This window comes from Apus apus, chromosome 11 (assembly GCF_020740795.1).
Source record: "Apus apus isolate bApuApu2 chromosome 11, bApuApu2.pri.cur, whole genome shotgun sequence".
In the NCBI taxonomy this organism is placed as follows: domain Eukaryota; kingdom Metazoa; phylum Chordata; class Aves; order Apodiformes; family Apodidae; genus Apus; species Apus apus.
In genome coordinates, this window is record NC_067292.1 from 13,238,733 (window position 1) to 13,263,172 (window position 24,440).

At 36.8% G+C, this 24,440-nt stretch overlaps 1 protein-coding gene across 1 annotated transcript in view; it reads right to left on the reverse strand.

Annotated features, from left to right (window-relative positions):
• Nucleotides 1-24,440, reverse strand: part of ZNF423 (zinc finger protein 423) — a 920,137-nt gene that overhangs the window by 202,041 nt on the left and 693,656 nt on the right. The gene's annotated exons all lie outside the window — the stretch shown is intronic.

The following is a 24,440-nucleotide window of genomic DNA, read 5'->3' on the forward strand; positions in this document are numbered from 1 at the left end:
TCTGTCAGTATTCATGAGGAGCAAAACACTGATTGCCAACCCGTAGTTGGGTTGACTTACTGAATACTTAAGGAGGTGTTATGATTAAGTGTTATTTTTGTCCTGGATAGGAAGGACACAATCCTGAAGCAATATGTTATCATTATTAGAGGGTTTTTTTCACCTTTGATTTTAGTACAGAGTAGGGCCAATCATTCAGTGTGTTTTTAAGCATGTGGAAGCATCATCAGTAGTGGCAACTTCAAAAAAGACAACGTGGAAAAAAGGTTCTCTGGTAGTAGCAGTTAGTAATTTTAGATGTGAGAATCAAAATGCTTATCAGTTCCAGTAGTCTTGGTGGTTTCTCACAAAATATCTCAGTGGTTAAGGCTTTGATCCTTCAAGCACTTAAGTTTTTTCTACAAAAAGGCAAGTTGTCAGAGTCTCACAGTCCCATGTCAGATGCATGTGTTGCTAGTTGGTCAGTATTACTAAGAATTTGCCTTTCACTGAGTAGAAACTACTTCCTTGAGCAGGGAAAGTAATTAAGTCTATTTTCTATTGGATTTTTCTCCTCTCCTCACTACTGAAACCTCCCACTTCACTCCCATGTTCCTGCTAACCTCACCTCTGAAATGCCTCCAGGTGCCCACATGCCTTAACCCTCTGTGCACCCCAGCTCATGCCTCTGACAGCTGCCCCAGGGGGAGAACCAAGGGAGCTGCTTCCCAACTGTGTGCATACACCCACTGCTCCATCACCCAGTTCACATCTCTGAGCTCTCCAACTGGCAGAGTAGAGATTTCCTGCTTCTCTCCTTCCCTCAACAGGACTTTTCTCAGTTTTCCTCCACTGTTCATCATTACTTTTTTCAAGAAAGTTTCAGGAGCTTCACTGTTTTTGAGACTCATTCCTCCGTCACACTGGGGTGGAATTAGCCCACAGGTTCAAAAGTCAGTCGAGGGAGCTGGTTGGAGCAGACCCCATAGCAAGATTGCACAGGATTCATTACTGTAGGAAATGAGGGTTAAAAGGTCTCAAAGACACGTCAAGAGGTGATCTAATCCATTTTCCTGCTCCAAGGTAGAATCAGCTATGCCTTCATTATTCCTGACAGATGTTTGTCTAAACAGCTCATAAAAATCCTCCTGCAGTAGAAATTTTAAAAAATCCTCTGAAAGTTATTTCTAGTGTTTGTCTGTCCTTACCATTACACTGTTTCTCCCCATGATGTATAACCTAAATCTCCCATTATAATTTTAGACCATTCTTAAAACATCTTAGTGAACACAAATATTTTCCCCTTCTGTTTTTGAAGACTTTAATCTTCAGTGAATTGCATCGATTCCTTTCCATCTATATGTCACCACTTCCTCTGATTATTCTTCTCTTTTCTGTCTGCATAGTCTGCAACTGCTTTTTTTGTGTTTTTTTTTTTACTATAGACATGGGAACTGGACAGAGCACCCCAACTGGGGCCCTTTTAAACACTGAGTAATAAAGGCTGACTCTAGAAAGACGCCATTAAATTAGCAGTATTTGTCAGTATAATAATTGCAAACTGAAGTTAATCTTTTGAACATAAAGTTTAACTAATTATTAATTTACTGACATTATTTTTGAATGCATGGCTTTGTAGGAAAAGCAGCTACTGTCACTATGGAAGAGTATAATACCGCTATGGTCCATGGAGTTATGTATGTATGCAGGCCTGTAGCTTAACAGGATTAGTGTTTCCTTACTAGACAATAATGTCTGCAAATCTTCAGTTTCCTGTTAAGATGTAATAAAATACTTCTTTCTCCTCTAAACTATAGGCAGTATTCTCATTCTTAAAAGTACTATTATTTCATATTCCTTTAGTAAAAGGGGTAAACTAGTTCACTCTGTGTGAATTGAATCTGTAATGTTTTACCAAGTTCTTATCTCTTCTTATACATGAGATGTCACGTGAAAAGTCAGCGATATTTTACGTTACTGTAAAACATTCTTTGTTTCAAGAATGGAGTGTTTGCAACACATGACAGCGTTCTCTTGAGATGTAGAAATTATTACTAATGGGTAAACTGGATACTCAAATGTTATGTCTGGATCTGGTTTCTTGGGCAGAAATTTGGCTTCTGATCATTCAAAGTAACAATCATGAATTTTCTACCTACAGCATTTTAACGTCTCTAAAATAAATTAAAAATTAATTTTTATCCAGTTTTCAGTATTCTGTTCTAATTACTTTTTCTCAAAAATGAGACCATTAAGCCCTTAAGAAAATTGAGCACATAGTGCCCAAAAAACCCTCTTATTTTGAGGCTTGTGTAAATGAAGTACCTGAAGGTAACATAGTACAATAATTACAAATTAGTGATTATATAAATTACAAGGGGACATCTAAGATAATAAAGCATTAAATATACTAGTGACTCTACAAGAAAAAGGCTATACTTCATGTGCAAAATGATACATTCTCTTTACAAATATACAAATAAAAATATTTTTAGCCTCCTTTTTTCTAACCAGTTAATATCTTCCCCATACATATTAGTGCCTTGGATGTATTACTAGTGATTTTTGCCATCCACAATTTCCCAGTATCACAGAAAGGAAGATGACAAATTTTAAACCTTGTCTCAAACATCCAGGAAGACTCTTTAAGACAATAATATTAAGATAGAAGATCAGTCCACTGATAGCTTCATACTGCAGTAGGATGAGTTTGTTTTTTTCAATTTATGTTCTTAGCTATCTGGGCTGCTAAACATCTCTATTCCCAACAGTTTATTTAGGAACTTTGTAACAGCAAGAAAGTGAAAAAATAGCACAACTACTTAAAGCAGTTCATTAAAAAACAATCTTGCTTTTTCAGATAAAATTCAATGGCTGTTTCATGTGTTTGGGCCACACATTTTGTATATTAACAAAATTCTGAGGTAACAGGAACTCCACAAGAAAGCAATTTTGGGATACAGCTTCTTGAACTAAACTTAGTTTGTAAAAATAATGAGACTCTCTGGAGTGTGTGTGATATCCCACTCTTAACCTGCCAAGCCTCATACATATGCGGGATTGCTGACTCCAGTAATTTTATTGATAAATATTTTACATGACCAAAAGCTTGGGGATTTGCTCATGCAGGGCTGCCTCTAACATCTGCAGTGTTCAAGTGATTCCCTTAAATTTGGTTCCCACTCAAGAAAGTGAATGAACAAAAACTTAAAGAAGTAAAAGCTATGGTTTCAGAATACAAAGAAATAGAATTCAAAACTTAGTATTTAAAAGAAAGAATGTTTCATTTTCAAACTAATGTTATGCTAGACTGGTTGGATTTGAGAGTCCTGATGTACCAGTTGACTTCATTGGGTAGACTCATAAAAACTATATGTTATAGTCTATTATTAATTACAGAGCAGCTGTATGTTGTCTTCAAACACTTAAAAAACAGTCTGAAAAAATATTACACTGATATTCTGTATTTTGTAATTATCATAATTGACTGACTTAGCTGTTTTCTAAAGAATCTTTTTCCACTTTTGTTTTTCTTTGAATTTCACACATTTGATTTATTTACCACTTGTGTCCTTTTTCAGGATTTATAAGAAGCTGAAATTGAAAGAAGAGGTGGAAGACAGGTTTTATAGAAAGAATAGGAAGATGGAAGGATTTTTAGTTTAGCAGTGGACACAGTGTTGAGGAGACAAAAATAATCTTTTCAAGGTGAGAAAGATACTAAATTATTTGTTTAAAGTTATTCTGAGGGGGAAAAGGTGTCTTGTTACCTTGTAAATCATACAGACATACTAAAGCATAATACTGAAGTGTTTTCAGAACTGGAGATTTTAGGCAATGCTAAACCTACAAACTCTTCAGGAGCACTATAAAAGTTAATTCAAGACTTGCCTTCTTCCCCAGCTTCATCCTTCCTGATAACAGCCAGTATCTTGACATATTGTAGATATCTTAGCACACAGGAATCATAGGATTAGGTTGCACACATTTTTTCTTTATGTAGCAATTATTTAGAAGATACTTTTCAATAATCTACGAGTCCATTTAGGCTCTCTAGCAAACCTGATAGGTCATGGAGCTCCACAGAAATATTTATGATTAGCATATTTCTAGACAGTTATTACCTTGCAGTTTTAGGAGGAAAGCAGCTGGCTGTCTGCCAGTGTGGGTGAAGTAATTAATCTAAATTCTGATTCAGAACAAGCTCTGATTTTCAAGACAGAAGTAGTACAATATTAGCAACAGAAGGAGTCAGCACAACCACTATCCTCCTGAGGATCAGTATGAATTCAAGGAGAGATTTAAGATTGTAAAGTTATTTTGCAAGAATCCATAACTAGTCATTAGACAAAATACAACTCCAGTCAGCCCTGACCTGTTTTAGATTCCAGCTAACTAAATTAAAAAAAAACGTTAAAACAAATTAAATATCTGGAATCATCCACTTCTTACTACATAAATATGCAGTCATCATTTAACGCCTTCCGAGTAAAAAATGAGATATGTAACATTTAAAATGGTATAATAATAGAGAAATCCTGTGGAAATGTAGCATGTGATACTATACAGAAAGAAGTTCATAGCTGTTTGGCAATTCAGTAAGTCAATTACAAGATGAAAAACTGATTTTAAAAGAATACGAAACATGCATGATAACTTGTCCAGTTTTAAAATGTATGCGTTGGTAAGGTTGAACAAGATAAGGTGTTTGTGGGGGTTTTCTTTTGGCAGATTTTTTTGGGAGGTTATGCCTGGGTGGAAGAAATTAGTCTTACACCATGCTCTGAAGAGCAAGAGAACTAGAGAGTGATAGGTAAACAGAAAAAATATCAAGTAGTAAGTCACCCATCAAATGGGTTTGTTTTTTTTCTTTTTAAGTCAGAGACTATTACCAGGTCTGAATTAGTTTGACAGACAATCTGTATACACAAATAATGAGTTCCCAGCTATGTGTACAAAATTCTGAACCAAACTCAAAATATCTTCAGTTTAATTCAGAAACAAACAGCACAGTGTAGCTGGCACAAATAAGTTGGTTTTCCAAGAGATATACAAACCTATGTTGTATGCATACATAGTCACATACCAAGCACATTATAGGCAGTCCCTATAAAAATTCTTACAGTTTGTTTCATTATATTGTTACTTCATGGTTTGGGCAAACAGCCAAAATTTTTCCATCAGGAGGACACCCATACAGGGTTTAGCTATGTCTTTGGCAAAAGCCTATTTATTTATAAAATAGTTGCCTTGGACATATTGCAGGGAAAAGGAAAGTGGTGTCTATTTCCTTGCTTACAAATCCCTTTTTTTTCCTTTTGTGAGGTACCTCTCACAGAGGCTTATGGCTGCTTTTCAAGTTTTCTGATGAGAAAACACACAATAATCCCCATTTCTATACTTCAGACCAATCTCCTGAGGCACATGATTAACACCTTGCTCAGATCCTGCCACATCTACCAGTTCCTACTGTTCTAGCTCTCAGTACACATGAATGTTTCATTGTTCCCCTGTTCAGCCTTTACTTATTGACTGTACTCAGGCTCGTGACTGAGCACAGTCACAAACATTTGCCAGAATAAGAGCATTTTGAGAACACCTCCAAATAAAACAGTCATGCTTCCCACCTTTTTTTTTTTTCCTCTCTTCTTCCTCTATCCATACAAACAGGGACAAAAAGTCTCCTGGTTTTCATTTTCTGCATGAATCAGTAAGAATGAGTGCACTGCTGTGGGGAAGCTGGGCCAAAGCAGCAAGGTTTGCATTCAGCTTTAAATGAAGGGTGATTAGGGAGTTTTGATTGTTCCTAATTTTTAAGCAGAGTTCTTGTGGTCACCAAGACATAAATGCAGCAAGATCATATAGTACTGTCAGGGCCACCTTTATTCACATTCCTATTAATGTTTAAAATGCATTGAAGAATCATCATTATCATCAACAAAGTCTTCTCACCAGAAATTCATCAGCAAATAACATACTGGCTAAATATAACACCTTACATTAGGACTTCTGGAAACAGTACAAAGTAAGGATATTTATTATCAGGTACCCTTTGTCATGTAACATTCCTGTTAATTTTACTGGGAGTTAGTCTGAGCAGACACCACAGAGTGTAATGACGATTATAAAATCAGAGGGGGTGCCTCACTGAAGGAACTGCTGGCCACAAAGAAATCTGATTACATGCATTATCCCTGACACTTCTGATTTGCCAGCGAAGAGGGAAAATTGCAAAAGACAACGTTCTGTTTTTCACACCTGAGTACAGAGAAAGCTTGAGGCATTATAATGTTCTTTTATACCAATGCCTGTTTTGTACTGCATGCTTTTTTTTTCCTTCCTGCTGTAACATCATTCACCTCTTGTTTCCAGCCCTCCCCCTGAATTGCCAGTGCTGCACTGGAAAAGCATCCTTTTGTTCACTGAGGTCATTATAACAGTGTTATCCCTGGTCTCAAGAGAAAAAATAAATTAAAACACAGCCTGGTTTGCAACAGTATACTTTGAAGAATGTAGTGTGCCAAGAATAGGTTGGCCATCCTAATTAGCACTGACCAGCAATAATGTCACCATAATTTTCCTTACTACAGGTTTTGGGGTTTTAATTCCTCTTATTGGTTGTTGGGTTGTATTTCTTTTTTGGGGGGTTGGTTGGGATTCTTTTCGTTTCTCTCAGTTGTGTGGAGAAGACAGTTCCCTGGCTAAGGTAAAAAACTCTATTGGAAATTATTAGACTTGATCCACTGAAGATAAAGCACATACACCAAAGAAAGCCTAAAATTTAATAAAAAATCTTTTAGGCAGTTATAAATAAATCCATACTTGTTTTGATTATTTTGTGCATTTTCTTGAAATGAAAAGCTCTTGGGAAGATCACACATTTAGAGAGCTGCCTGAGAGAAAATTTATAGCTTGTCAGCTGTATAAAGATATAATCTTCCAAAGTATTTTTGGGTGACAGGGTAACAACATTCAATAAGACGTTAAACAGAAATCCTTTGCAAGCTGTGCCTCTGTTCACTGTGATACTGCTAAAAAGTTGATTTATCTCTAAATGCAAGAAAGCAAACACATCTTTTCAATGTGAAATACACATTCTTTTTCACAATTATGGTGCAAATCCTGCCCTGGCTGGCCCAGCGGGAATAAGGAGAAGCATTGCACAGTGCATCCATTACCAGCAGCATCCTGCAGACAGGATTGGATTCCAGCAGGCACACCCCAGGGAGGCACTTCAAGACTTGATAAAATACTATAACCCTGTCTGCCTGCATGGCCTTATTTACAGTATTAGAGAAACCTACATCACCATTTTATTTTAAATAATATGCAGTTGAAGTTATATCATGAAGCAGGGGCCAGCCACAGGTTCCATCTTGCTATTTCTTAATATATTATTGTAAGACATGCTTCCTTAAAAAATTATGAAGAGAGTGCTAATGGTGTGTCAGAAGAACATAAGCTCCAGAACATGGCAATTTCTTGCTGAAGAACTACTCTTGCTGCTGGGCATCCTACACATTTAGAAAGTTTGGATGAGTGGTAGGGAAAGCTACTGCCACAGCAGTGAAATCAGTCATCTCTGTATGTATTCTAAACTCACTACTTGGGGGCCAATTTCAAATATATTTACTCCAGTAGTTTCAACAAACATGTCTGTCCCTTTAGTCATCACATTACAGAGAATTTTCACAATTGATAAAATTCATCCATGAGTTTTCAATAAAGAGTCCTTAGAAGTGCATGACAATGGGAAGCCCTGGAATGTGACCTATCCTTGTAACTAACCAAAGCAGAATCTTCCCCAGCTGCACATCAAAGCAGCTGTAAAACTGCTTTTAGCAAGGAATTAGAGTTTATTCAAAAAATCCAACTAATTTACTCTCTCAGAATTCCACTCACCATTGACTATGGAGTTCCTATATTGCTGCATCCAAAGTTTTGGTCTTTTTGTTGCGGAGCCTGGATTCCACCTACTAAATCTGTCAGCCCTTCTCAGTTCCATTTCATTTTGGCAGTTTAGATTCCTTTTACAATCCCTGCTCTCTCTTGAAAAGACTTATTTCATTATTCAGGTTCAACTTTTCAGATTGTTCGTTATGTTTTTCAGGATTGCATTTCTTCCTTTTTCTCCTTAGTCAGGAGGTCCATTAAGAAGGACTTTTAAACCGTGGCCACTTAAAATTTTTCCTCCTATTTTATCTGGTGCTTACCATAAGACTCAAATTTTATTGTCACCTTCCTCGTTGCCGTCTACACCGGAGTTTCTATCAAAGAGAACGTACCCCTTGGGAATGAAAAACAACCCATGGCTACTGCATCTGCTGAATTCTAATGGAAATGAATTTAATCTAGTTAGAGGATAGACACTGGGGCTTATTAGTGCCAGAGGCCTTCTGAAGTGTGCATAATCTTATCATCAATCCTCACAAACTATTTTAAATTTCATTCTTTGTAGCTTTCAAGTTTTGTAACTTTATTATAACATGGCCTTATAACAAGATCCTTTTACTATGCAAAACTCTTTTCAACATGATTTTATACAGTACAAACTGACAATCAATACAAATAAGACCTTGGTGGCAGGGGGATACCTGTTTATGTCAGTACTGCAAAATGCACTGTCTCAGCAGCCTAAGCTTGAATGTGTCAAACTTGTAACCATATTTAAAATACTATCCTCAAAATCTGCTTACCCAAAGAGAATGGTGAAAAGACTGTATCCTAGAGAAGAGAGAAATCTCTACAGATTATCAGTACAAATTAAGCAGGGAGGTTATAAATTGCAATCTCTTTTGCTGATGGAGTTGAATAGCAAGTAAAAAGTGAAACTTGCCCCTAAAGTTCATGGTTCAAGTGAGTCACTTTTCTAAGCCATTCCCAGCTTATCATTGTTTTACCTTGAATTTTGAACTGCAGTTAGAATAACACCAAGGTGTAAATATTGTGATCTGACTTACAAATGTTGAAACACTGTACGACTAATGAATTTCAGCCAGTAGGCTAAGAAATGCTGGTTTCTCTGCTCTTCAAATCAGTTTCTAGATGCATTTTTTGGTGTGTGCACCAGCAGAGATTAATTTAGACCAAGTGCTGTAACTACATACTATTATCCATACTGACAAGTTACAAGGCTAATGGAAAAATGTAATTTGCTGGTTTGGAGATCTTACAGATGTTATTTCCTACATCAAAAGGATTATGTTATCTGCAACATAAACTATGAGTAATGTATGCATTATAGAGTGCTAGCAATAAACCAAGATTGATTTTGACAAGCACAATCTGGGAATAGCCTTTCTAATACATCTCCTTTTGTACATATTTAACACAAACAGTACCAATCTTCCATATTCTAGGATATACTGAATTCAGAAAATAGCCAAGAAGAGCAAAATAGGACCTCCAGTGCTGTTTTGTCTCTATACCCAAGAGCAGATTCTGTGTGTCCTAGGGGAAGATGACATAGTTGCTGCACTACCCCAATTGCAATTTTTCCTTGTCTTTATCTGTGCATAAAAATAAGACTGATATGTTTGATCTACTACCCTCGAAGCACCTACAAGAGAACTACGAAGAATCCTGCTCTTCATGACTGTAATACATGGAGTAACTCTCCTGAACATCCAGGACATTAGAATGCTGAGGAACAACTTCTCATCCTTTTGATGTCACATCTGAGACAACACACAGGGAAGGCAGTGAAGTTACCTATGAGCAAGCCCCCTGGCTAAGGAGTGCAAATACAGCCCCCATGCAGTTGGCTCAGTTTCTGTGGTAGAACTAAATTCAGTCTTCTTTCTTCTATACCAACTGCAACTGACCACTTCTTCAAATGACAAGACACTAATGTGCATTGGGTAAAAACATGTCAGTTGGATTTTCATAGATCTTTGTTTTCATCCCTTTCCATTGCCCTAATAGTATCAAGTCCAGTTTTGCACCATGCTGAGTTACTCAGGTAGTGCTTCTTTTATTAAATGCACCCATGCCTGTGAATCCTCCTCATACACCAGGGCTGCAGTATGGCAGTTGTTCAGTGAACACAAAGTCAGAATAACACTTCCTGCCCCACAGAGACTTTTGTATAAGATGGGAAAGAGAAAAGAGAATACAGACAAAAGAAAGTGGCAAGACAATAAAAGCAGCAAACAGGAAGTATTTACAGTAGGTTGACATCCTGGTATTTATCCTCTGTTTTGTATGCATGTCCCCCCCAGAAAAAAGGGGAGGTGGCAAAATGTTTACTGGATTTGAATGAAGTACTCTTCTGAAGCATGAGGAGTGGCAGAGAAAAAATATGAATATTTTATCTGAGTGAATAAGTAAAAAGGCATGGATCCTAGTGCATTAAGGTTTTTGGAGGAAGGGTTTAACCACTCAGTTCTGTTCAGAGCTGACAGACAGTAACAGAGGTGGTGAATGGATCTAAGGAGGAGGAGGGTTTGTTTCCTTGATGCAATATGCAAACCAGAAACATCTGACTCCAGAAAGGGATCATATTGTCAAAGTTGCTGTCTAGGAAAAAGATACGTTCATTAACTGTGAAGCACAGGTACAGAATTTTAGAAATACAGTGTCTTTTTTTTTTTTTTTCTTTTTTCTTTTTTTTTTTCCTGGCTGACATGCTGTACTTGTGAGTTATGGTACTGAGAATCAATCCTCACAGTGTGGTTTCGGAAAGCATTTCACATTTGCCAGCTACATGTTTAAATGGAAGAATCCCTTGGCATCACCACTGGCTTACACACAGATTCACTTAAACACACTCCATTTTTCATGAGATACCCACATCAGCCATGTAGCATTACTTACGGAGAAGCCTGACTGCTTTTTCTCCTCTGGTTTTCAGTAAGACAAGGCTTCTGTTTCCTCTGAGTCCTATCCTTTCCTCTTTGTTCCTTTATATCCTGAGGCACAGAAGAGCATCTGCTGCTTTTCATTGTATTCCTCTGCTAGCTGAAAGGAGTAATTTTCATGCTTGGTGTGTATAAGACCTTCATTAGGAGAGGTCCATTCTAGCCAGATCACCTCTCTCTGGTTTGGGAAAAGATTAGGTTATTTATTCTGTTATATCTCTGACTTCATGAAGAAATTGTGTTAGGCCTTCCCCATATGCTGAAGTCTAGCCTGAGTTTCATCTTCCAAAGAAGCAGATCTTCGTATGCTTATGCTTCTGTATAAACAGAGTTACAAACATGAACTTACACAGGACTGACTCCAGCTTATAAAAGGCTTTGGAATTTTCACAATATTAGAACTATATGAATGGCAGGAAACATTTGTATCCCATTCATGCTGTGGGAGCACAGCCCCTTACTGTCTATGAAGCAGACACACAGAAAGATTTGAAGGCCAAGCATGATTAGCTGAGCTATAGACAAATGGATCTTCCAGGCTCTCTCACACATTGCATTTAAAATTAATATTTCTGTCCCTGTGATGATGGTGCAGTGATGAGGAAAAATCTGTATGGATATTCTGAATTCGGGTTTCATGGAGAGAATGGAAACTGCTGTCATAATTCTTCTGTACATGCCTACCAACATTCTGAGCTATAATTCATGGAAAATCTCCCACAGGTTTCAGTAGTTGGTAGAGAAGAGCTGAAAGTGTTAAGCTATTGTACAATTTTAATCAGTAGTTTTGGACATTAATCCTGTTTGGTCTCCCTGTCACACAGATGCAATTTGTCAGGCATCAGATCTTCAGGGACCTCCCCTGGTAATTGTTGATAGTCCTTAGGAAAAGTTCTATTTTTGTTATATTGCTCTACTGAAACATTGGCAAGAGACATGCTTTTCCATTTTGTGGAGAATTTCTAACAAAGCTTGTGTTAGAATCTCAGTGGATTTCATTATTTGAGCCTAAGAGGCAGACTAATTGTTCAAGTCTTTGAATCTCTCAACTGGAAGGAGATTGCTCCCTGTAATTTAATTTATTAACTTTGAACATACCCTTAATTCTCTACATGAATTAAGTAAAGAATAAGAAAGGGAATAATATATCTTAAAGCCATACGTTTAAGTGGCTATGAATTAACTCCCTCAGTTACTGTATAATACATCATGTTTTGCTTCATGAATCCTCCATATATTACTGAAAAGCCTCACTAGATAATAGGGAAATGGGGAAAACTTGTAAAGAGATAGAAAGGACCACTGACACGTGTATCTGCTTGTTCACAGCAGGAGATGAAAATCATTATCAACATCCAGGTTTTCACTTTACCCTATTAACCTTTATATGGGGACTTTGCAAGCAAGTTCCAGTTTGGATAACGGTGTATAAGAGTCTACACAGCGAGAAAGGACTTTCTAGGCTAGAGCAAGATGCTGTACAGGGTAGACCATATATGCTTTCTTTGTATTCTAAGACCTCTGTTCAAGGTGGTGCAAGTCTGCATTAGGTTCATCATTTGAGAAACAGCAGTAGCATTTGCACCTCATGCCTAGAGCATAATTTAAATAGGAAAGTAATACTCGTTAAAAACACAACTGAAGAACTTACAAATTATTAAATCATAATGTTTTATACTTCATATAACCTGAATGTAGTCTCTTTTCCAGTGATCATAATCTAATTTCATCCACAATAAGTTCTGAAATAATTTCATTATTAGAGAGGTAAAATATACTGCACATCTGTAAATTAATCATGAGGGATAGAGGGAATGTTTTCATACAGCTCATGCAGGAAGATGAGATCATGATAAATATAATCACTTCGCTCTCTATTGAATAGTGTTCTCCAGTTAACAGATCCAGAGTTTTCTGGCTACATTGAGTTTACAGCCCCTACAAATGGAACATCCCACAATACAAATTTGTAAATTCTTAAGTAACAGCTCAATGAAATTTCAAAGAATGTCTTTGTCATACTAACAAATTCCTCTCACACACAATAACCATAATGTAAATCTTCAAATCTAAGAGTTTGAATGTACAGGAACAGAAGGCATACTCTCTTAAGCTTTCAAGGGAACATGGAGGCAGCATCCATCAAGACAAAGACTGTGAGCATTATATTACTTGTTATCATCTCATTGCAACTCTCTGTATTGATTTGCTATAATCATCATCTTTCTCTCTCTGTGTCATTAGTCAAGTTACAAGTGAACATGCTCACATCCTGTAATTATTATATCGCTCTGTAGTGGAAATCTGTGAGATTGCCAGTGTTTGTATTACGATTTATAATGCAAGAAAATGCCTACAAGTGACCTGTTTCTACCCATCTGTCATTAAAATTTCTGACTTACGTCTCATAGGTCTGATTTTTCCCCCAAATACAGCTTTTATTTCTTCTGTATTTTTCCAGCATTCTTTTTACAAGAGGGAGGGGGTAACAAGGGTTCAAAATTCAAGCCAGGATAGATTCAAGTATGGCATGCAAGAACACCTAATCTCTCAGCATCATACAAAGCAGAAATATTCAGCTGTGTTATGATACAGATAACCTTTCCCATTATTTCCCACAGAAAGTACAAGTGTTTATTTAAACTAAATATAGCCATATCAAATGCATATTTCTTCATTTTATATCTGTCAAGTTGAAGAATATTTAAAGCATTTTTAATTGTTATTATAAAGATAAAAGGTATTTCCCTTTTAACATGTTTTTCATGTACTTTGACATGATCTGGGAAACTACCCAGAATAAAAGAACTAAATAGATTTATTTACACAGCAAAATGCTTCCAGCAAGTGTTGGATACGAAGGCCAGAAGTCAAGTTCCAATCTTCTGAGTCAAATCCACAATATAAAACAATGTCAGCACTTCACATTTTCTAGAAATGTTGTCTGTCTTTTTTGCTACCCATTTGTCAGCACTCCATCAAGTTTCTGCCACACCATAATGAACTGTTAGCTACTTCAGATTATTATTAATGTCAGAACGTACACTATTTGGCTAGATATTTTTAAGACCTTATTAGCAAAGTTTACATAATTAGTGAAGATTTAGTCATAGCAAGACTTGGTCTGTTAGAAAGAAAGGCTGTTATGCCATGTAATAATTTTGCAAATTGTATTAGCTGTACTGCCACACCTAGTACAGCCGTGTTCTTATTAAGTGTTTTGTTGGTATGAGAAGGAAACATAAGAACTAAAAAACATTCACTCTGCGAGCAGTGAAACCAATCAAGCCCAGCCTCCTGTCTGAAATATGAGTACTCGTGGCATCTGATCACTTACTGTCAGAAATACAGTTAGAAAAAAACAAAACCCTATCCTCACCAGTATGGTAGACATTGGTCAGTGGTGTGAAAGCTGGCAGCTTGAAAAGCACCTGAAGGAGGGCAGAATCTCATAAAACTCATGTAAATGGGAAGTCAAGCAGTGTAAATATCAGGTCCTAATCTAAATCATTACACTTTAAAGATACTGTAGTGTGAATCAGGAATTAAGAAGAGGAATTATTATTAGAAATTTGCATATTAAATTAGTATTAAATACTTTCTAGAAACTATGAAACCATATAATTTAGAATTTAGTGATGAGATAGAATAAGGTAACATAAAATGCTTCTTAAGGAAATATACTCAATATATTCAGCTCATATCACGAACTGCAAACAGCTGCATAATGTGATACACACAGGATAAAAATAAGAGAGAACTATGAAAAAGCCTGCTATCTTTAACACCCTACACTTCTACAGTCCAATGCAGACAAAACTTAAAGCCCAGTGTCTAGTTAGATTTATTTTTCAGAGATTCTCGGAGCTCCTAAGACAACCTCCAGATGCTGTCAGAAAACCTTTTATTTATTATGCATAAACCAACTGTGCTTCAATTGCTGCTAAATGTTTTCCACCATTCTTCCCCTGCTGGCATTACACTCCCCAGAACCTAGGCTTAGCATACTGCAGCTATTAAACTTATCTTGACCCATGCAAGGGACCAGAAGAACAGAATACACAAGGTATTTTAATTTCTTTATACTCAGCTTGTGAAAAAGGTCAGTGTGCAGGGTACGGGTGGGTCAAAGCCCATTGACACAGGCAGCAATGTTACATAGGTGAACTGGGATGGAAGTTTGCACAGGAAGTAGCAAAGAAAAGGTCACACTGCAGAAGTCCCTGCCGTTGGTTTAGTTGATCCTAAGAAATAAACCTATTAAAAGATGGTGGAACCATATCTACTGTCTTCCTCCACTTTGCTTTTCAAGAGCAACATCCTCTCGTAACAGAGATAATCTGGGCATTGGGATCACTCTTACATGAGCATGGCCACATAGCCCAAGCTGCATCCTGCTTTCAGCTAAATTCTGTCCCAAGTCTCAGCAAAAGCTTTGTCCAATCCACTTACTGTCTTGTTTGAATAGATTCTACTCTATACATTTTACCTCTCTACATTTACCTTTACCTAACATTTACCTAAAGTGTTAAAGAACTTTAGCATGTTTATTTCAGCCACATCCTTTCTCCTCAGCATGTGTTCCAAGGAATATCAGTAAAGTTTGCTTAAAAGAAGGCTTGTTTATATGATGCCTAGGAAGTAGTAAATAATATTGCATAGATTCATGTACTATGAGTAGTATATGCTTTCTAAAGTCTCTAATTTCAACAAGGTATCTAGAATTAATTTTTATATCCTAGTATGTGCAGAAATGAAAACATCAAAAGTGAAGTCTCCCAAAACATACTTTCTTGGCAACTGATAGATCTCCCTTTATTTCTCATTTTGTAGAACAGCAGGGTATGCCCTGCCTTCTCTAGTATCTGCATTTCTTAATATTTCCTCTTGAACTCACATACTCAGGAGGGAGTTTCCCAAAGGAAGACCTTCCAAATAGTGTTCCATGTCAACCTGTGACCCTGAAGCAAACTAGCTGACATGCCAGTATCTTCCAAGGGTGACATATCTATTGCTCTGATATATGAGCACCTTGAACTCAATGTTATGCAGTCCAGATTGCAGGGATGACTGGATCATGATGCAGTTCTGCTGATTTAGTAGGTTTGCACAGAGGTGTATTTGGTTTATGGAACTCAGCAATGTTTTCATCTCTTTTTTGAAAGTGTACTGGAGAAATACAACCTTCCTCCCAGACTGCCTGATTAACTCGCTTTCTTTTTTCCCCACTGCTAGTGCTCTTTTGAAAATGTTCTTCCAATTTAATTTAAAAAATGAAGAGTTGAAAATTCTGCTCTTCAAATGTAGCACCAATACTTATTACAACACTACTTTTTTTTTCATTATTAGATACATGGCAATTATGTGTGTGTTTTTGTGAAGGAGCCTTAGAAGTTCATTGAACTTTTTATATTTTCAGTTTCCAGTAAACTTTTTGTAGGATTTGCTGGTTCTCCAGAAGTCTTACAGATACTGTCCAAAACTTTCGCTACTGCTGAGTGGTAGAAAAGGTGAAGGAAAGTATTATACAAGAGTTAAAAGGACTGATTTACAGGAAGAAAGAGACATTAATCTTTGATTTCACAAAGCAATAGCTATAATGGTATAGACTCTTGCAAAACTTTTTCCCCTTTAGCATGAGTTGCAAACATACTAAGAACTAAAGTTGTTGGGGAAGCACTAACATTGTTCCAGCTTTGTTTCTCACAGCAGTGGTGGGGGTAACTGGTTTTGACTGGACAGTGGATTAAACTAGAAGCGCAGGGATCCAGATGTAGAATTTTATTTCCTTTGTATTCACTTTCATTTTTTGAATTAAGCCTCTGCTGCAGCAACAGCAGCTAAAAACATTGTAGAGATTATATTTCAGAGAAAGTGTGTATGTGCGTATTTGTATTTGTAGAGAGAATTTTTTTCATTGGTTACTATGGAACAGCTGAAAGTAGGAATTTATGTGTGAGGCACACATTCCTGTCATTAGTGGTCAAATACTCAAATCTCATTGGGGCTTTCTTCTGCTGAATTCAAAACACGAGCATTGATGACCCCACTGTTCCTCACCGTGGACCGAAAGTCACACACAAATAGGGTTTTAACATGCTCTGCTGGCCAGGTCAAATCCTTTGCAAAAGCATTATGGTATTAGCCTGTCATTTGTTCCTGTATTATTTGTTCAATTTCTATTAATGCTGTATAAGTAGGGAGAAGGAGAGAGAGGACAAGGATGTGTGATCCACGGCTGGTACATCTGGAGTCCCCCATTTTCAGAGAAACTATAAAAATAATTAAGCTATTTGTAAGAGACATATTGCCCTATTCTTGTGGCAAAACCAGCATCACGTGTAGCAGCTTTGCTTGGACACAGAAACACAGAACAACTTAGATCCAATCCCCTGCTCAAAGCAGGTGGAAGTAGGTCTGGTGGAACAAGGTTTTGTCCTTTCCAGTTCTGCCAAGGATGAAGATCCCATGACTTCTCTGGACATCTGTACCAGCATTTGATCCCCCTCATGATGAATACATTTCTCTTCATATATAATTGTAATTTCCTGTATTTCAGTTTGCATCCATTGTCTCTCATCCTATAGCTGTACAGCTCTGCCTTTTCTCTACCTTCCCATCAAACACATCTAGAGAGCAATACAGTTTCATGTTCTTCAGGTTCAAACAACCCAGTTCTCTCAGCCTCTCCATGTGTGTCATATACTGCAACTCTCCTGGTTATCTTAGTGGCCTTTTGCTGAATTGACTCCAATAATTGATGTCTTTCTGATACTGGGGAGCCATTAGAAGGTTTCTAGCACTCATATACCAGGCAGACGCATCTCAGTTAAAAGACTATGAAAAGTTTTGAATTCTTGCAAAAGCAGCAGAATATTTTACAAGTGGCTCATGAACTGTCACATTTTTGCATTTTATCTCCATCTTGCACAAAGCTTTTACATGCTGCAGTATACATGATTTAATATATATCAATAAGAGAAGCTGTCAAACTTCTGTTTTCTAAAGTTTTTCTGCTGGAATTAGGAACTGGAAAGTAGGACACATCCTGCGTAAGCTTTACCTTCACTCACAGTAAAAAGACATATTAACAAGGACATCAGGACTTTGAAAAGTGTCATAAGCTTTGCTGTCCTAGATTTAAAAAGGAAATAGCAACGCAGTGTCTGCTACATTGAGATTGACTCCTGGGAGCCAGAGGGAAAGCAGATGAAAAGCAAACTTTTTTTTTTCTTAAATGACAGCACAGGTTTCTAAATTTAAACCTCCATTTAGAGAGATCTTGCAAAGATCTTAAAGTGATATGTTCTCTCACTTTTAGAAACAATGTGTTGTGGGTTTTTTTTAAGTGCTATTCTTATATAGTAAAATAACAGCACAAGGATTGTGTCACCTCAAAAAAGAAATAAAAGGATAATCGAGGATTCTGTGCTTCGAAAATAAAAGGTGGTGCAAACATCAGCCTTCTGTCTGTTAATATTGACAAAGGCCAAATGAAACAAAGTTTCTGTTTCTCACACTATATCTCCAAAAGTGTGGTTTCAATGGGGTGTGTGCAAATAGGAGGAGAAGAGGCAAAGCAATGCCCTCAGATGGGCTAGAGTGCTGGAGCAAGCACTGCTTCCTTCTAGGAAAACACTGCATAGATCCCTGCATACTACTGCACCTGTCTGGTACTAGCAAAATGCCTCACATTTCCTGCATTGGTTTCCTGAAGCACTCGGAGGATCTCCATAGCTCTAACAGCCAGCCAGGTCACATACAATAAATAAATCAGGAGCCTGCTAAAATGTGCACTCAGCTAATACTATAGCTTTCAGGTTTGCTTTTTTTTAAAACAAAACAAAACAAAAACCAAACAAAACACAAAAGCAAACAACAACAACAGCAACAACAAAAAAACAACAACAACAAAACAACAACAACAACAACAAACCAACAACAACAAAAAACAAAACCACAAAAAATCCCCAAAAAACCACAAAAATCCACCAATGGACACCTGGAAGCAAAATGGGAATTCAAGACCCCTAAATCCCATATTAAATTGCTGACTAGATTACTAAGAGACATTAGCCTGCATTGCAGACATAAAGTCTTTGACCTCATTTAAGCTACTGCAAAACCAGACACATAGATGGCAGTGACAAACATATTTAAAATTAAACACTGAGATATTCAGAGACCATGTGCTAAATGCTGTTTTATTCACTGTCAAGAAGGCAGTACTGGAATCAGGAAGTTCCATGAAAACTGAAAATGGCAATGGCTTGTGTAGTGAGAAGGAAGTGAGAGCTAATCCAGCTAGCTCCTCAGTCTGTAGGCAACAACATTCTTTTCTTTGTTTCTTTTGTACGATTCTCCAAGGAGTTTAACCTCAAATGGGTAAGATTTTTGGACCCTTTCATATAGCTAAAGCTACTAGTTAACAGTGACAAGTGTTAGAGACCTCCTGCAAACTCCCTGCATAAAAAGCTACAGTTGGCATGGAAGCATCTGACCTTTGTTGAAAGTCATACCAGGGTAAACAGAAGTGTTGTCTTTCCATAACGAGTACTTGCATAACTAGAGCAATCCCTTGAACAGATGAATTAAAGTACCTTTACAAAATACAGGGAAGCAAAACTATAGCTGGAAATGACCTGACTTGCAAAGAATCTCTGTTTATTCTGCGTTCATTTATACTTAAGGAAATAATCAGAAAGGTTGTCACTTCCACTTACATGTAGTGGTTCAAGAACGTCAACCAGCCTTCCTGATTTTTCTTCTCAGCAAAAGAGCTTTTTTTTTTTTTTTTCTAGGGTTGGATGTTGCTGATCTTAGCCTGTCACATTCAAAACTCACTGTAGCAGTTGATGTTTTCTTCACCTTATATCTGGTGCTTGTTTGCAGTGTCATTTTCTACCCTTAACTTTTGGGAAATAAGATGTTAGTGGCAGGTCTAGTATTTTACACTTTTGCTATGGATGCTGATCAATACAATTGGTGGAGCTCATATAATATATTCATGGGAAAATTAATGAAAAAAGGCCTTTCATCTGAAACATTTTAAGATACCTTGAGGGGGGTTAAATCATCTCTGCAATCAGTAAGAAAAAAAAAATTACAGCCTATGCATAAAACTTCAAAAGAAACCAATTTTCAATGCCAATGTCAATATTAGTAATAGCTTTCTGAATATAAAACCTGAATCTCCATGACGATCCAACTAGTATAAACAACCAAAATGGGAGCACAGAAATGGTTTGTTGTTGTTGTTGTTTTGTTGGGGTTTTTAAATGAGCTACTAATAGAGAAATAATGCATTGTTTTGACTTGTCCTGTTCTTATTTTTTAACTAAATGTCTGAGGTGCACACAGGTATCATCCCTCTTGACATAACACTGTTAAAATGGATCTCTGGTCTTGCCCAGTTCACCAAACTGCTTTGGCACCTTAGTCCATTATACCTCTGAATAACCTTAAAAAGGCTTAGAAATAAAAATACTGAAATTAATTCAAAGGAGTCATAGGAGGAAATGGGCAGGGAAGAATCTGTTCCTTTTCAATACAACATTTAGGAAGAGACAAAGTAAATACAGCACAACCTCAATCATTTAGAAGCCAAGAAAAAGGATCAACTATGGTTGAAACAAGTGATTTATTATGGCTTATGTAGTCCATGTATGCACCCACATCCCCCTAACAGAGATCTGGATACCAGTGTCACGTGGACCTTCACCTACTACAAGCTGGGAAGGAGGCCAAGAACAACCTTTTCATTGGCCTTTGATGGCTATGCTTTCTATCAAGCCAAGGAAAGCTGCAGAGGGACTTTCAAAAAGCAAATGTATATCTGTGCTTAAAAAATCTGGACTGATTATTTTTTTAAACAAAATCTCAAAGAAGAACCCTCATAAGATCCATGACAAGTGATATTCACGTAGCTGATGCACACATAATGGATCTTGTATCCATGTTCTGCATATCCATGTTGCTGTACCATACGATTGTTAAGATGATGTAAAAAGCCTAATACGGAGCCTTTTGCATTCATGTTTACTGTGTGGTTTCTGAGCATTATTATTTTTACATTTTCTCTTTCCTGAGAGTAAACATTTCTGTTGTTTCCTCTCATTTTGGAACTTTTTAAGTGAAAGTGAGATGGCACATCTGAGCAAATTTAACAGACGTTGGCCTGATTCATCAGCTGGCTCTGAAGAATCCCCCTGGCCTTCTGGAATACTTAGACTGTAGGGTCTTAGGATAACTCCTATAGTGTTTAATATGTAGCATGGTTGTGAGACATATACTGCTTTAAATTATTTAAAAAATTTATTTAGTTATAACAGAGAACATAAATTATATCTGTTCCCTTACAAATGGACAGCCAGAGTAGAAATGGAATATCAGATCATGACAAGGGCAATGAACATTTATGTTTTGGCAACTGATTTGTGCCCTAATAATGAAGTGCCGATAACTAGGGAAAGTAGGGTAGAACATGCAGGATTTGTGCTGTGTGCTGTGTCTAAGTCTAAGCAGCTGCAAAGTACTAACTGCATACCTTATGAGGATGTAACAGCACTTAATTAAACCTTAGGTAACACTTTCCACAATCAGAAAACTTTAGACAATTACTCTCTATAACCTGTAGGATATTGGCATATCACAATTTTACAAATTGAAATGCAATTATTTTATTTCCTTGATACAAAGGACTACAAAATCACAAGCAATCAGGATAGAAAATTGACTACAGTGATTTATACTCAAAGCCAGAGAAGCTTAATGTGGGCTGTAGTGCATATGTTCAGCTAGACCTCTCCCCATCTCCTTACTCCCCAAAAGGCTTTTATTATGTATGGGAGCAGCTTCCCGTATATATGTTTATAAATTGCAAAGTGAACATGACCACACAACTTAAATTCGATGAAGAAGGCCCATCACTTCAAAGTTACAACTACATCATAGTGGCAAGGAACTAACCTCATCAACAATATTGATGTCCTTCATGGTTACTAATGCTCACAGACAAAACCATAAATACTACAATCATCAAGGGATATTTTCTTCATGGATTCATGGCAGCATTGCTGTTTCATGTAGTATTCAGTACCTCTGAGGGAGATGCTTGGTACTTCTCTGATTTGGTCGTAATGGTCCAAATTCATTGTCTCTTGGAGGAAATAAATTGGAAGTTTGCCGAAGGCTAGCAAAGCAACTTGTCATATTTCTGTTATTTCATCAAATGGCAAACAAACAACAAACAACAAAAACAATTCAGAGGGAAAACTTCCACTACCCAGGATTAGAAATTATTTTACTGCTGTATCTTTGCGAAGTGATTCCTGAAATATTTTTGTCCATCTCCATTACAAATCCTATGATTATTACACTGCAGCAGCATTCTGCCTGTGAACTTGAATTTAATTTTCTATTTTCTCTTAAGAAAATTAGTATTAAAGGGTACTTCCTGGGTCTCAGTTGAATTTATGGTAAACTTTATCTCAGAAGAGTAATGCAAACAAAATATTCAAACCTCCAGACACCTTTTGCAGTGCATTGGAGAGAGGCCAGTTTTCACTCACAGTGTTCTTTGACTAAATTGAATCCAGATGTTTCCATGGAATAAAATATTAACAAATGTCTCCCAAGGGCATCCAATCATTATTGAGTGCTTTAATAACCTAAACCAAAAATTCTTTAAGGTGACAACTTGCCTTTAGCCAGAAAGATACTTTTGTTTATTTTCTTTTATATTTTTAATAACGTAGGGTGCATTATCCTAATTTAATTCCAGCTTGGCATCAACAAAATCCTTATCTGGGATAATTCTGAAAAAGCTGTACAACAAACCATTTATGAAGGCAGTAGTAACTTAGTTCTGAACATATGGTTTCAATTTTGTTTTTCTTTTTTTTTTTCTATAAACATGTTATTCGTAATTTTATTTCTGTAGCACAAATCAGATATCTGTGAACGAAAGATCTAGACATAAAAGAAAAGTTGTACTTACATTTTAAAAACTGCTTCAACAGACCACTATTTTGTCCATAGTACAGTTTAGTACTACTTAATAGTGTTGCAGTTCTTGAAGATAAAATTCGTAGAGGCTATTATTTACCAGGAATTTCCTGAGAAGACATTTCATCTTCACGTATCTTGGGAAAATTACTTGAAAATGTATAAACAAGCATATAGCTTATATATGTCTGCAGCTTGTACACATACAAATCTAAATTCTGTATTTCACAGAAGTCAGTGTGAAGTTGACCTGTGAGGACTCAATAGCGTGTCAGGAAACTAACACACATTTTCAATATGTTCAAACATACAGCAAGGTAGTGTGAGATTGTCATTTACATTTCAACTACCTTCTTGAGTAGTTTGGCCTAATTTGCTTTATCAGGAACTTGTAATACGCAAAAGATAAAGTTATAGTGCATTTTAGTACTAGAAAGTATTTTGATAATTAAATATATATACTATTTTTTTAAAAAAAATTATTTATTTATTTTTATATCACCTTCTTAAATGGGCTTACCAACTTCTATGCCCCTGGTCCAAATACAAGCCAGATTTCTGTTCTTGAAAATTCAAGATGCCCATTCCTCTCAGATGTAGAAGTCTTATCCTGAAGTGCCACTAAGCGTTTAGTTGGGAAAACTCCTTCATCACTAAGACTCTCCAGGCACAAATTTCTTTCTTCCTCAAAACTACTCTGACAAAGCTTGTCCTCCCTCCCTGTCCCAGCTGTTACATCCATTTTGGTTGCAAGGAATCTCTAGCCTCCTGACTTACCAGACATACTTACCATATCAGAGTGGCAAAATGCATCTGTATTAAAGAGTAGAAGCATGTGCCAGAGACTTCAAGATAAAGTATTTTTGTCACCAGGAAAACTGTTTGCTTTACACATCCCTGAAAATGCAATATATAGATAGAAAAGCTGAAATTCTATGTAAGGCATAGACATTTCTAGAGCATCTTTATACATAAATGCTGTGAGATATTACTAAGTTCAAAGAATGCTCAGCATCATGAGATACACTGCAGCATTTAATCATTGTATTTTTATTTCATACTTCCCTAAAACAAGAGATGAAAATATGTGGGGCGTGTTAAAAGTTAGTGCATTTGTCATGTGAACAGACAATGGAACATGCAAAAATACATCTGCTAAGACTCTTAACTACCGTTCACAGAGAAGTACTTGTGGGACCTACCCACTAGACATGTAAAGACCAAGCCAACACAAACACAGATGGTGAAGCCCTTTTCAGACACTACTATCTGGTGTCAAAGGCAGGAGAAGATATCAAATTAATTTTGCAACCGAAAACTACGCGAGGAATCTGAATTCCTCGATCTGCTTTGCAACAACAGTTACGCACACACACTGAAACAGACAGCGATGCAAGAATTAGACTTTCTGGTCTTGCTTTTTGATTTACTACCAAGAGCTTATTTCAGAACTGTGCCAGGGTGACAGGCTGACAAGCCCACAAAGATACACATGGCTACTACTGTCTCTTTTACTTGAATTTTGTATCAATTGCTGAAATGAGATACCAAGCATATCAATAAAAAAAAAAGTCCAGTGTTACGCTGACATATGGA